Source organism: Metopolophium dirhodum, chromosome 7, assembly GCF_019925205.1.
Source record: "Metopolophium dirhodum isolate CAU chromosome 7, ASM1992520v1, whole genome shotgun sequence".
Lineage (NCBI taxonomy): Eukaryota > Metazoa > Arthropoda > Insecta > Hemiptera > Aphididae > Metopolophium > Metopolophium dirhodum.
The window spans coordinates 23,508,207-23,522,575 of NC_083566.1; the positions used below are offsets into that span (position 1 = coordinate 23,508,207).

Sequence of the window (14,369 nt, forward strand, 5' to 3'; positions counted from 1 at the left end):
CCCTTTGAATCGAGTTGTGGTAATAGCCATAACTATATCGTATTCCATCGGTTCGGATGGGACGCGAATTTTATTACCTGCAGCGGTTATGGTGTTTTTTGCAGGAGACTGTAATAATAATATCGTAACGTTTAAATATTTTATTTTAGGCGTTAGGTACGTCATAATATATTCGAGAACCAGCTGTAACCCACGTCGCGTTCATTGGTAAAAAATTTTCACTTAAAATCCCCGGCGTGGGCGATTTCCACCATAGACTACTGCTGCACTGCTGCAGACGCCGGAGACAGTATAATACGATAAAAGATAACTTTCAGCAATGGTTCCGCGCATAATAATAATATTATTGGTGCATTATACTATAATAATAGGTAGTATATAATATTATGCTTTTTCCAACGTTATACCGTTATTATTATTATTATTATTATTATTATTATTACAACAAATAAGGCGACGAACAATATTATGTGTTTATTATGAGGTTTCAGTGCGTATTACGACGTAGAGCGATCGTACGGTCAGCTCATCTGCAATAGTTATTAATATTATAGTCCACAGTATAGGTACCTCTACTGACTTATGGTAATAACATAAAATGTCCAACAGGCCATCCAAACTCGATAACACTCTACTCGTCGGAAAAGTTTATTCAGCGTTTTTGTTTTTTTTTTTTTTGTGGTTTTTGAATCATTTGTCTTTTTTTGGCAGAGTTTACAGGTGGACAGTGAGTCAAATGCGCATTGTAATAAGCGAAACGCGTGTGGCAAAGTGCTTTTCCCTATAAAGTAACATCGTAAAACATTTTACGTGAAAACTCGTTCTTCTCGGGGAGAAAGACTAAAGACGGTTTAGCGAGTAATTTAACAGTTGTTAAAAATTGTCATAAAAACGTCGCGGTTGTTAAGGAATTTATAATTCTGGATATATGGTTTATGTGTAGTACCCTATTATAAGAATTACTCGTTAATCGTTATACTTTTTATATCATTAACGTAATATATTTTTAAATAAAAAAATAATATCATCAACTCAAAAATATGAAAATTAATTTGCTTAATGGAATTCTCTGGAATTATAGGTAAGTACTCGTAAGTAGAAATAAAAACGAATAACGTTATTAAGATGTAAAATAAAATAAATAGGTATCATTAAAATCTAGTAAAGTTGTATATAATTTCATTGTTACCTAAATTTTTATTTATTTAATTTACAATTTTTATAGAATGATTATAGCATTCTCGTACTTTTTTAACGATGATACATTTTATTATCTTGCTCTTGTGTTGATTTTTTAATACTTTATTGAACTCTATACTCTAAAGCCATTATGTAATTTTTAGGCTGGTAGTACTTAGGTGCAGTCTATAAGAGCATTGGACGTAGAATCTTTAAGTAAATAGGGTGGATGAGTTCTTGATTCAAAAATTATTTGATACAATAATTACCTACCTACATATTTTATAAGTAATTTCAATGTACCTACTACAACATGTACATTACAACCTAGAACTAGATTTTATAATTATGTTTTTATACTTGGAAGTTTAAATAAATGTCTTTTAAACTCTATACAGGTATAATATATATAAACATAGTCTTTGGTTATTTTAGTTTTAATAAGCAAGTTGATTATATTAATAGGCGGTTTCAGTATTTTACATTTTGAAACGAAACAGTTTTGTTTAAACTGAACATATTAATTAATGAGATTACAACAAACTAGCATGATTGTTATACATAAGAGTAACAAAAATGAATAAGTATAGCCGTATATGAACCTTTTAAAGAACGTTTATAAATACAAGGACAATAAATAAATAAAAAATAAAAGAAGAACTTTATAACTGAAAAATTAATTAAGATTAATGAAAAAAATTCGTTTAAGATATTTTGTTGTATTAAACTTGATTTTTGGCTAAATATTGAGACAGGAAATGTCTTTCAAGCCAATGATTTAAAATTAAGATACATTAGCATTAAACATTTAAACGTAAATAAGCCTAGCTAAATCCAAAAAAAAATCAAGAAGTTGTCATTTGGAAAATTGTTTTTGTTTTTAAAACTAAGGGTCAATTGCAAGTTTTATTAATTAAAACGTCATATTATCATCTTATTGATTTTTGAATTTATATTAAGTATGTACCGTTTATCTGCCGATAACAATATTAGTTTTATAACATATTATCATATATTATTATATTAACAGTTAATATAAGTGTATTTTAGGTTATAAATGTTTAAGAAGATTCAATAGGTACCTACTACCTACGGTACCTATCTATTATATTAGTATAATATTACGAATCACGATGTACATGTTTTACTTTTTACTTTTACTCTATTACTTTGATTAACAAGGTAATAATAATTATTAGTTTTCTTTAATATATTTTTCAGCATTAAAACATAATTTATATTTTTACATATTATATAAGGATATTTTATTTAAAAAATGAAAAACAAATGTTCAGCTTTATCTGATAATAATATGAAAATCAAAAACATTAACTAATAAAACCTAGCTTTGAATAGTGATCGGGTTTTGACAGAAATATATATATGCAAATCAAAGCTGTTACGTAGGTAGAGTCGTTTACAATAATATGATTTTTATATTCAATAAACAATTTTAAAGGTAGTAAAAACAATAAACATTTGATATAAGACCCACAATCGATCGAGAGAACTGCATACAGATGGTACTGTGAGTTTGTTTAAAAACGAATATCATAATGACCATTAAATGAAATATTTAATATTATAGAACAATAGTATAATAAACTGCTCTTTTAATGCAACAGTAAGTTAACTCTCATTATCTCAAAAAGTATTAACGTTTTTGAAAAATATTATTTTTACATAATTTGAAATCGTTTAAAAAAATATATATATTTACTATTTTTCATTGTTATTATTATTATTTTTTTACTTTTTGAATGGCATGATACATTCATTTATTCCCAAAAAAGTATAAAAGTAATATTTTTTGAAAATATTGGTGTTTTGAAATTGAATTTTAAACGATTAGTTATAATAGTTAATATTAATTAAAGTTAAAAAGAGTGGAGTGGAAATATATCAACTGCTTACAATGTTCCTTAATGCCACTCAATTTTGTTCATCTATACTTTAAATATATTAGAGCATAAAATGTTTACAAAATTGGATGTTTAAACAAAAATTAGTGGTTTATACCTAATTATAGTAATTTTGTTGTAATTTAAAATATATGAATCGTAGGGAATTGCAACTATTTGCCATTATATAATATATCAATATTTTCAAAAATTAAATTTTCAATATATTTAGAATATTATTTATAGTAATTTACTCCACAGACCTATATTTACACAATTTAAGACCGTCAATATTGACTTATTTATTTATTAGAAACAAGAATACTGGGCCCCACTGAGACAATTATGTGTAAGCCCATAAGTCTAATACTCTAATCTATACCTTATACTGTAATATGAATGACTTAACATAGGCCTATTGCCTTTTAAGTTAATAAATAATAACGATAATAATAATATGCGTAAAATGAATAATAAGCATAATAGAATATAATTAGCAAAAGTTATTGGTAAAAATTAGTTCAACCTACCATATTAATAAAAGAAAAAAAGTATTCATACTATACAATTAAATTATGTTCTAAATATCTTTAGAAATAGAGACTCGCAAACCATCTAAAGCCCTGTTTTACAATCATAGTTTAAGCATCGGTTTCGCTTCACCCACTGATTTTACCGGCCAAATTCCGCGGTTTAACCTTAGATCAACTATTGCGTAATACGGGCCCTTATAGAAATAACTTAGAATCGTTTTTAGTACGCGACTATTTATCAAAAAAACTCAAATTTAACATATACATTACAGTGGCCTCCTAATTTAAACTTTGTACGAGTGCAATGAATTAACCCAAAAAATATTGGTCCAAAATTATACTCTGCTAATCAAACAAGAGATTGAAATTTGATTTTTTTTTTATCAAATTACTCAATATAATTTCTGCTTGAAAATATGAAATTAAAAATGTATGTCATTAAAAAAATTTAACATAAAAATGATAACATTCAAAAATGTAAAATATTTTTGAGATATTCAGAGTTAACTGTTAAAATAATCATTTTACATAAACAGTATAACTTACAAACCGTACCCCAGTCAGTAACTCGGAACTTCCCCTAAAAAATTCTTAAATTACGTTCTAATCATAATGGTATTTTCAATTGTGTGTTTAAATAACTACTTTTGGGATTTCTCCTTATTGTAAAATACATATTATTAATTATTAACTGATCTTTCAGAACGAGTTTTCTTCAAATAATACCTACATGTTTTTTTAAAGCATGGAAGACTTAATTGTATAAAATAAACAATATTTAAAATTTGAAACATGATTTTAGAAAATAGAGGAATGTGTAAAACCTTTTGTTTTACTATACGAAAAAAAAAGTTTATACATTATTTTTGATATACTGATTTTATGTTCGCCTTGTATTATATAGCCTTTACCGATATTTTGAACATGTACCTACCCGTATGAACCTTAAAAAATAAAAATATTCCCACGTAGAGTTTAGTTTCATTTGTTTCAAGCACAACGTATATAGAAAATGCTGCCAGACATGTAAAAAAATACAAATCTACTGCATACTGAATGATATGAACTATGAAAAATACATCAAAATCCAATTACTCGTTTCGACATCTCTCAAAAATTCAAACCAAATATATATAGATATCTACTATACTATATATTATGTTTATGTATAAGCGAGCTTGTATTCGTGGCTATGTTCCTTGAACTTTTATAGATATAGACGTTTATGTACCTAAAAAAATAGACACTTTCCAGAGTATCTCTGAATTACAAGTCAAAATAGACATATTAGCTACAACAATTTTTTTATATACTGGTATTATGTATCACTGAAGTTGCAGATTACGTAGTATATTATTTGAGAACATATTATTATGACCAAAGCAAACAAGGAAATACCATTATTAATATAATACCAATAAGGTTTCAAAATCAAGTGTAATACAACATAAATTTCCACATAATATCATTGAAAAAATTATATAAGACAAGTTAATTGATCTATATACCTATTACAAGGTCTAAAGCCTTTACCAAAACTATCTATAAATTGTTTCTTTCTTTTATAAACAATAAAATTATTAAATAGCATAAGCCATTAAATTACACTATAATAAAGTATATTACAAACAGTACTAACAACACAAAAATAGTTTACATTACACCTGTAATATTATATTTTTTTTTTAATAATAATTATTAGTTTTTATGTTACCTATTTTTAGTAATCTTTTTTTACAAGAATACATTAGTTATAGGAATCACATTATTAGGATATCTATGTAAGTACCTATATTGGTAATTTGTATTTTCATACAAAACGCGGGAACATCATTAAAATGTACCTACAGTAGGTGTGAGTGTACCTATCTTCATTGCATGGCTGTAATGAATGTGTAAAATTACAACTCAAAAACGATATATCATCGTACACGATAAACGATTTCGAGCAGAGACCATCCGTCTGCTTATATTTTAAGGAATATCTTATTATTTATTTTAAAATGTATATTTCTTTTATATGGTTATTATTTTTTCTATAAGTATTAATTGCATTGATTATAGAATAGGTAATTAGAAGATTATATAATCAATGGTATTAGTATTAGTTTGAACTAAATATTTTCGTAAAAACTATTCGCATCTATTTTATAATTATTTTTTATTATTATTTTATATAATATTACTGGCTGTAATGAACTTACAAGTCAACACCACTCACTACACTTAGAATCTAAAACAACATAGCCGTTTTCATTATTATATTGCTTGTATAAATAAAAACACTGCTATAACCTGACTAGTGGCTATCACCATGATCATTGATCAGTTTTAGTTTTAGGTTTGATATAATATTCATGTTTAGATTTCAGTTTATTTTGAATAGAGGTTACCTATACTGAAATTTTTTTTTCCCATTTATCGTTGGTTTTTGAGAAAAAATAAAAGAGGAATTAATATTTTGTGTAATACACTTGATTCGTATGCTCTCTCGTTATACGGACCGAGAATCCGTATCATTGTCAAGTACTCTCACGTTATTGACAAACCATTCCACGAACAATGAAATAATCAATCACTTCGACCGTATATCGGTGACTTACTCTTCACTTCAAACAAGCATTTTGAAACATATTATATATGCTCACGCACCATCCAGTCTCACAGTCCCGTTCGCCGAACTCAGTGGAAGCCGGACTCCGTGTCAACGTGCTGGTGTTTACTGTGTGGAATTGTGGAAACGTAAAGATATTTTCACATAATCTAAACACTAAAAACACTCGGTATAAAACGCATCTGAGTGGTTTACGATATAGAAATAGCCTGTGGCACGTTAAGTCTAACGCAAAAAATATAGATACTTCGATTTGGAAACTTGTAAACCAGAAACTATAACCAAGTATTTTGGAATGGTAAATAATTTCTCACTCTTTTATTGAAAAAAAAACCGTTATGAAAGTTTTAAATTATGTACGAAAAAAAGTTTTTCCTTTAAATGTAAAAAAAAAAAACAAGTCAATACTTATTCAACACACAAATTTCACCAGAATTAGTTTAAAAAATGTTTTTCACTCAGTTAAATTTACAATTCATATTTTTAAAACTACATTTACCTGAAGATTTTAATAGCTTTTTAAACACATTTGAAAGTAAATTATTATAATTTAGTCTAGGAGCAAGACATTTAGTCTATGTTATGATAATAACAATGTACTTTGTCGTAGAATGTAGGTACTCTATTATACACTATTTGATAAAATTATGGTAATTAAAAAGTGTAAAAAACGTACCTATACATTAACATTCAAATCTTGTAAATTTTAATTTAATCAACAAAACTTATAAAATACTTTATACGTACCTATGTAATATGTATATTATATGATAATATAATCGAACACGCAAAAGTGTACAACGAATGTACCTAATAAAGCCGATTTAAGGCACAGCTGTACTTCAAACTTTACCGTAACTATAAATAACATTTAAACATCTATGGTTGCTTTTTATCTTAGAAATTATTTAATTATATAATTCAGTTCTAAAAATATAATTTTCCCAAAACCATAATATTAGCATAAATATATTACTCGTCTTTAAATATCATCTGATATTTCAAATTTCGTAAATATAATAATACCTCTATTTGTTACTTACAGTGAAGTTTTAATGGAAATATATAATGGTATGTTGGTATCAAAAATTACATCTATTCTATTTTATAATAGTCTGGTTTTTAAGCTAATCTGATAAGTTCGTTCATTATCATTTTTAAATTACATTATAATTTATAACGTAATTTAGGTATAATTCAACGTATTAAATCAATAATATAAACCAATATTCGATCACAAAATAATTACAATTTAATTTGTTAATCGAATAGATACCCTTTAATTAGGTATTTTAAATGCAAATCAAAACAATCTATTGTGATACAAAATTAATATTCTTGATGCGTTTGCCATCTGCTAATCTCTTACCGATACGGTAAAGAAAATGAATTAAATTATTTTTCAGACATTGTTTTTATATATTTATGTGTAAACTTATGAAAATAAGAAATATTCTCTGAATATCCGATTTTACAATAGCATAAGTTATGTATTAAAGAAAAATTAGTTTACGTGCAAAGTTTACAGAACACAATATTGTTTTTATATTAAAATTTTGCACAACACAAATAAAGCCACATAGCTGACAGAATAAAATAAAATAATAATTTTTTCATTTAAATTCTTAGTAATGTATTATAATATTATAATATAATTCTTAATTTATAGAGTGTCAATGGTAGCTTCAACTAAATGCATTGGTCTTATGAAATATGTTCACAGACTATTATAGGAAAAGATTTATTTCGAAAAAAAGTATTATTTCATAAAAATATTACGTTTTACATTTCAAGTATATAAATAAATAAATATTTGAAATAACTTAAAAATACATAGGTAGTCAAATTCCGGGGGGAAAAGTCAGACAGCTAAACTCAACCTATAATCACTAGAATATGTATAAAATGACGTTTAGCTAAATTGTAATGGCACATACTGCATGCGATGTATCAAATACTATACATTAGTTTTATTAATATTGTATAGTATGTTTTCAAGAAAATTAAACTTCACAGTGTACTAGTGTAGTAAGACTCACGTTGAACTCGTTACACCATACGTAAACATAATGTCAGTAATACCTATATCACTGTATTAGAATAAGTGATACGAAAATGGAAATAGTTTTTAGAGGATTTTCAGGATTATAGCAGTAGTATTAAATATTTATAACTACAAAATTATATCATGTTACCTAAACTTAATACGCGTAATAATATTATGTTAACTACACGCGTATCATAATAATAATAATATATTACATGATGTATTTAATTAAATTTAAGTTTTTCGAAAAATTACAATATACGATATCATTAATGATCAATTAGAAATACGTTGTACTTTATTGAGTAATATAATATAATATAATCAAAATAAAATAAAAATCATTAACTATATATATTTGATCGAACTTTTATTCCCATTACTTGGGATTTTTATACCGGACTTTATTTTACGTTTACAAATTCTGTTTGCCCAAATCTAGATTTTTCGATTTTTATGTATTCTCTGAGTTATTTTGACCTTTGTATCGCGCTCGATTAGCACTGACAATAAATAAAAAATATTGCGCTGTAAATCACATTTAACATAATATCGACGATATTGTTGTGGCAACTGAAAAACATAGAACGAACTACGATAGTGATTTATAGTATCACACACAGCGTTATTGCTGCAGAAGATTTTATTTTCATTTTCCACGAGGGTACAACCAAAGCGTGGCTATATTATAGGAATTATGCTGCTCTTCAGTATATACCGTAACCAATTATTTGTCCCCTTTTACTACAAAATTTTCCAAATCATTATTGCACAATTGAGGATTTTTTTTATATATTTTGTATTAAACACACTGCCTCCATAATAAAACCGTTTCATTAAAGTCGAATAATAAACGTTGGCCATTGTGTGTAGAATAGTTTTCTTTCTCTTGAACATTTAAGGACGTCGCATAGCCAGCGCACATCTTAGTAATTCCGCTTGAGATGTATATAGCACAAACAAAAACAGGACGTGAAATACATTCTGCGCGGACTTTAGTATTATTTCTTTCTGCTGTATTTTTATGTGATTTCAATTGCTTGAAATTAATATTCTTTTTTTTAGAATACGTATATTAAATTACATTCATAATTCAAGAAAGCTGTCAATAATATAGTTTTATTAGGTACAGAAAAATTGCCAAAAAAATTTTAAACGAAAATTCCGAAATTAAATTTGGTTTTTATACGTACAGTACTATATGTATATTATATATATACGTGAATTATGACAGTAGTTAACACCGAACACGAGAAACTAAGTTTTAAATAATTATTGAAAATGTTATAAGCCGTGAAGTTTTGAGAATGTATGATTCACATGAGAAATCCGATAAATTAACCGTAGGTCCCGTACAAGCAAATGTATCAATTTACTGACTTTCCTGACACATTTTAACAGAAAAGAATGCACTTTACTGTAAAAAAAAAAATAGAAAACCTTAAAATAAATAATAGCACAGCAATTTAAATAAGGTTCCGAGTTTTTATAATTCTAAAATTACATTAATTTTTAATTTTCATAAAATAATAATGTACCAATAAAAATAGTTTTGAATGTATTTGAATGTTTTAATACGATTTGTGAGACGTGGCAGTAGTAGGTAAAGTGTTTAAATTAAATATTATTGTTGAAGCTTGGAAATTAAAGACTGTTATAATAACGTGTTAGACTTGAACTGAGACGTTGTATCAAAGTTTTCATAGACTTTCTACCACAATATTTTAATTTATCCTAGTTATTGTGTACCTAAATACCTACTATTATGTACATATGCAATATTTTGGTCATAAAAACATCCTTGAAATCATATAATATATTAAGGTACATTGTTGTACGTTGTCGTAACTTATAAAGTTATTTAAATTTGTTATCATTATTCATATAATCATTAATATTATAACCAGAAATAAACCTTCAATATTTTTAATTTATAATACTGACTTAAAATTTAATTCATATATTCTAATAATAAAACTTAATATAATATTAATTGCATTATAATAATCCAAAAAATAATGAAGTACACGAAATCATCAAATTAAAATTTTCATTTATATCTGTTAGTAGACTTAAATATTTATATTATTAGTTAATATTATTAACAAAATATTATAGTAGTCTTGATTTGCAATTTTTTTTCATGTTCAACTTCAAGTTATTTTATACATAAAAATAAATATCTTTGAAGTGGGTAGTAATATTTTTAGAATTTAAAATTATTAATTATTATGTATCGGTATTGTTTATTAGCATATAGTCATTAATTTTCTTTTTCGAGCCAATATAATGTTTTAAATTTTCCTTTACAATAAATTAATTCTGGGTACCTATATATTTGATATAAAAAAAACCAGATTACCTCATTGTTTTAAGTGCCTACCTAAATTATTGAAAAACAAAATTTAATACCTACCTATCAAAGTGTATATATTTTCTATATCATTATTACACCATCCCGATAAAATTATTTATTTCTGTAATACTTTATTTACCTTTTGAACTGTTTTCAAATTATCCATATTATTTTATTAAACGTTATTTGTACATTGAAAAATTTGTTTCATATTATTTAATTTTTAATATAATAAATTATATCAAAAATTCATTTATTTGAGAGCTTCTTTGATTAAATGTTAATAATATAATTGGGCATTAGTAGGTATACTTTTTTAATATTTTTTCAGGTGTATTATTGCGTAAATTAATTTGCAGTCTTTTTTTATAAAAACGCAAATCACGGCATGCAATGCATATTTATATCGTGCAAACATATTATCCAACTTGTAATAGGTACAATATTAGCTGGGTAATATGTATTAATAAAATGGAAAGTAAAATAGTACTCGTGGACTGGACGAGGATTTAGTATTATTTCCTATTAATTGATTTGAAAAACTCACCGTTAAAATATAGGTGATAATTTTTCGGTCGAGAAAAAACGTGGGGAGGGGGAAATGTAAAATCGTTCTAATAATCTCGTCCCCGTCGCCTACATGTAACAATAATATTGTTCACGGTAACAACAACAACAACAACAACAACAACGATAGCAGATTATAACGATAAAATGTTATTATCACGTCTGTTGCCGGCGTGTGTGACAAAGACGACGACGACGATGTTGGCTACCGAGCGAGGGTAGGAAAAATAATTTTCCGACGCGGAAAACGCGAAACCGTGGCGACGTCGGCCTAACAGCACCCAACGTGATCACGGCAAACCGTCGCGGCGTACACTGAGCGCGTCCCCATGACAGCGTGCGCTGATATAGGGCCCTCGCACACACACCCACACACACAACACACACACAACACACACATACACACACGCACACACACACACACACACACACACCGACGACGACGACGGCGACTACGACGTCGGAGGAGCGTAATCGTTTTTTCCCTGCTTTGCTCCGGCACGGGCGGCCCCTATTTTTCCTCCGTCCGTCCGTCTTCTCCGCGCGGCGGCTATTTAAAACTGACAATGCGACGCGCCGGATGTGCATTGTGTGTGTGTAATAGCAGTAGTAATATTAGTAGTAGTATTAGAAGTAGGTAGTAGTAGTAGCAGTAGTAGGAGTGGTAGTAGTAGACAGTAGTAGTAGTAATAGTATAGTAGTTGTAGTAGTAGAGACTATTCGCATTCGCAGTGGTGGCCGTGTCGTCGTGTTTGTTTGCCTAAATCGGCTCGACGGTTAATTAACACGGCGCGTTGGGCCAAAATCGATCATCCGGGATGGACAGCGTTGTGTTATTGTTATGATGATGGGGGGCGTTCCTCCTATGTTATATTACAATGTATCGATGTAACTTTGGGGGGGGGGAGCAAGGGTGATACTCAAGTCCCCCCCAAAAAATAAATAACAGAGGAATGTTGTATGAATATTACTTGCTTTTTTTACGGTATTTCTTTTTTTCTTGACAGAAGATGAGGCTCTATTTGAAAAATACTACTCCTCTCCTACCGCCGTGATGCATAGTAATCGCCTGAAATATAAATATCGACTAAGTGTAAAATTCTTGCAGTGTTTATTAACTGCAGTAGGATAATATTATTATATTATTCTTCGTAGTCTTACCCGTGGTTTTCGTGCGTACCGCAATTTATTAATCAAATTATACCTAATGCAAAATCCAAAACCCCGGCGCAAAAAGGGTTTGAATTTTTTGCACGAGACTCCAGATATTACATTATTATAATTTATAATGTATGTATAATGATGACGGTACGATATAGACTTCAAGATATCTAAAGGTTTTATTAAGTTTATTGCGTATACATTGGTGTTTTTTTTACAAATATTACCATTTCTGGTTATATATAAATTACATCGTGCACATGACTTTGTATGCGAAGTTTCAACGAGAGAAACCAAATATGTAATACACTATAATATAACTAAATAATATTATATTAATCGTGCGTCGCTGTAAACACATACATTTTACGTGATAAAACTTCTGGTTTTGAGACTTAGCATAAATCATGTACCGAGTATAAATAACACGAACACAAACAATATCCCCGAGCAACCGGTCGTCAGTTTTTGTTTAGCATCTTATTTTCTTAAAATGAACACGTTATATTATTTTTACTCTATTTATCACTTATCGACTAATAGTTAAAAAATTAAGTATCTCTGATCCGATATCATTTAATATTTATGTTTTTAAATTTTTTTTATTCATTCATATATTTTGCATTGTCATTAAGCCACAATTTTAAAATATGCGACATAATACACTACATTTTTCATATTTAAGTGTTAGCACAATAGTATGATTGACAGTGACGGCAAATCGGAAAATTGCGTCACCCACTTCATAATAATATAACGATAATTATCATACTGGCTGACATATAATAGCCCACATCATACTTAACAATATCAATTAAAAACAGACACTTTAATTTGACTTGAATTCTTTTTTATTCGGTTATAATTTTATGAATAATCTTTTTTCCTATCTAGAGTGCTGTTTATCACACTACCTTTTTTAAGTTTTAACTTTTAAAGTCATACAATTTAATTTTCATCCGGACATCCTTTCATAGTTTTTAGTATATTATGAAAGTCCACTATTTAGTTATAATTAATATAAATATACTATATAACTACGCACACTCGTACACAAAAAATCGCGGACACATACATAATAATATTGTTTTTATTTGGTGTAATCCCTATGGAATTAAACAAGAATATTATTTTTATTTTAAACAATTAATATACAATCTATATTAGTTGGCACAATAAGCGTATAGGCTAAGAGTAAAAAAAAAACACGAATATATTTTAAGAAACGAGCCACCCAGTGGTGACACTTTCAATGAAATAAGAATAATAACACGTCAATTAGTTTGTCTATGCATATATTATATTGCTGTGGAAATGTGGCTATAATATTAAAGTGTACCTCTAATATTACAGAAATATTATACCTATTTATGATAAATTATGGTAACCACTTTCTGGGAAATAGGGTATTTTATAAACGAGTTAAATGTAAGTGGCTAAGTAAAATCAAAGTGGCTTGGCGCGGCGCGTTGGCTAATACCAGTCACGGAATGCAACTGAGAGTAAGTACCTAACGCCCGCTGCTACTAGCTCCCGGATGGGTGACCACACGGGTTTGGAGTAGTAAAAACCTCGCCACACATACACGTGTTTGCTTACCCACCGTAACAACAGTAATAACACCTTACCGTACCACCCTTACCAACCATAGTTCATAATCCCCTACAACAGCTAATGATAGGCGCCGGGCTTAGTTCAATAAAAAAAAAAAAATGTAATCTTAAGAAACAATTTACGACATCATGGACGTATTTTTTTATGACAATATTAAAGATTTAATAATGTACTTAATTATAATGATACATTTTTAGAATATTTAAGCTCGCTGTACATTTATTTTTAAAATGTTATTACCAATAGATGATTTCTAAACTTCAAATACTTTAGAATTATATTTCTAAATGAAATTGTATTTTAGTATAAAAGTAATATTTAAAAACGATTCATCGACGAAAAAATGTTTTAATTATTTTATTCATTATTAATGATCAAACGACATTAATCAAATAGT

At 27.8% G+C, this 14,369-nt stretch overlaps 1 protein-coding gene across 2 annotated transcripts in view; it reads right to left on the reverse strand.

The window, feature by feature from the left end:
* The window catches only part of LOC132948850 (probable G-protein coupled receptor CG31760), a 181,240-nt gene extending 169,742 nt beyond the window's left edge, over nucleotides 1–11,498 (reverse strand). For both annotated transcript variants that reach the window (XM_061019511.1, XM_061019512.1), the window contains exon 1: nucleotides 11,178–11,498. The gene's annotated coding sequence lies outside the window, so the exon portion shown is untranslated. The remainder of the gene's footprint in view (nucleotides 1–11,177) is intronic.
* Nucleotides 11,499–14,369: the final 2,871 nt, after the last annotated feature.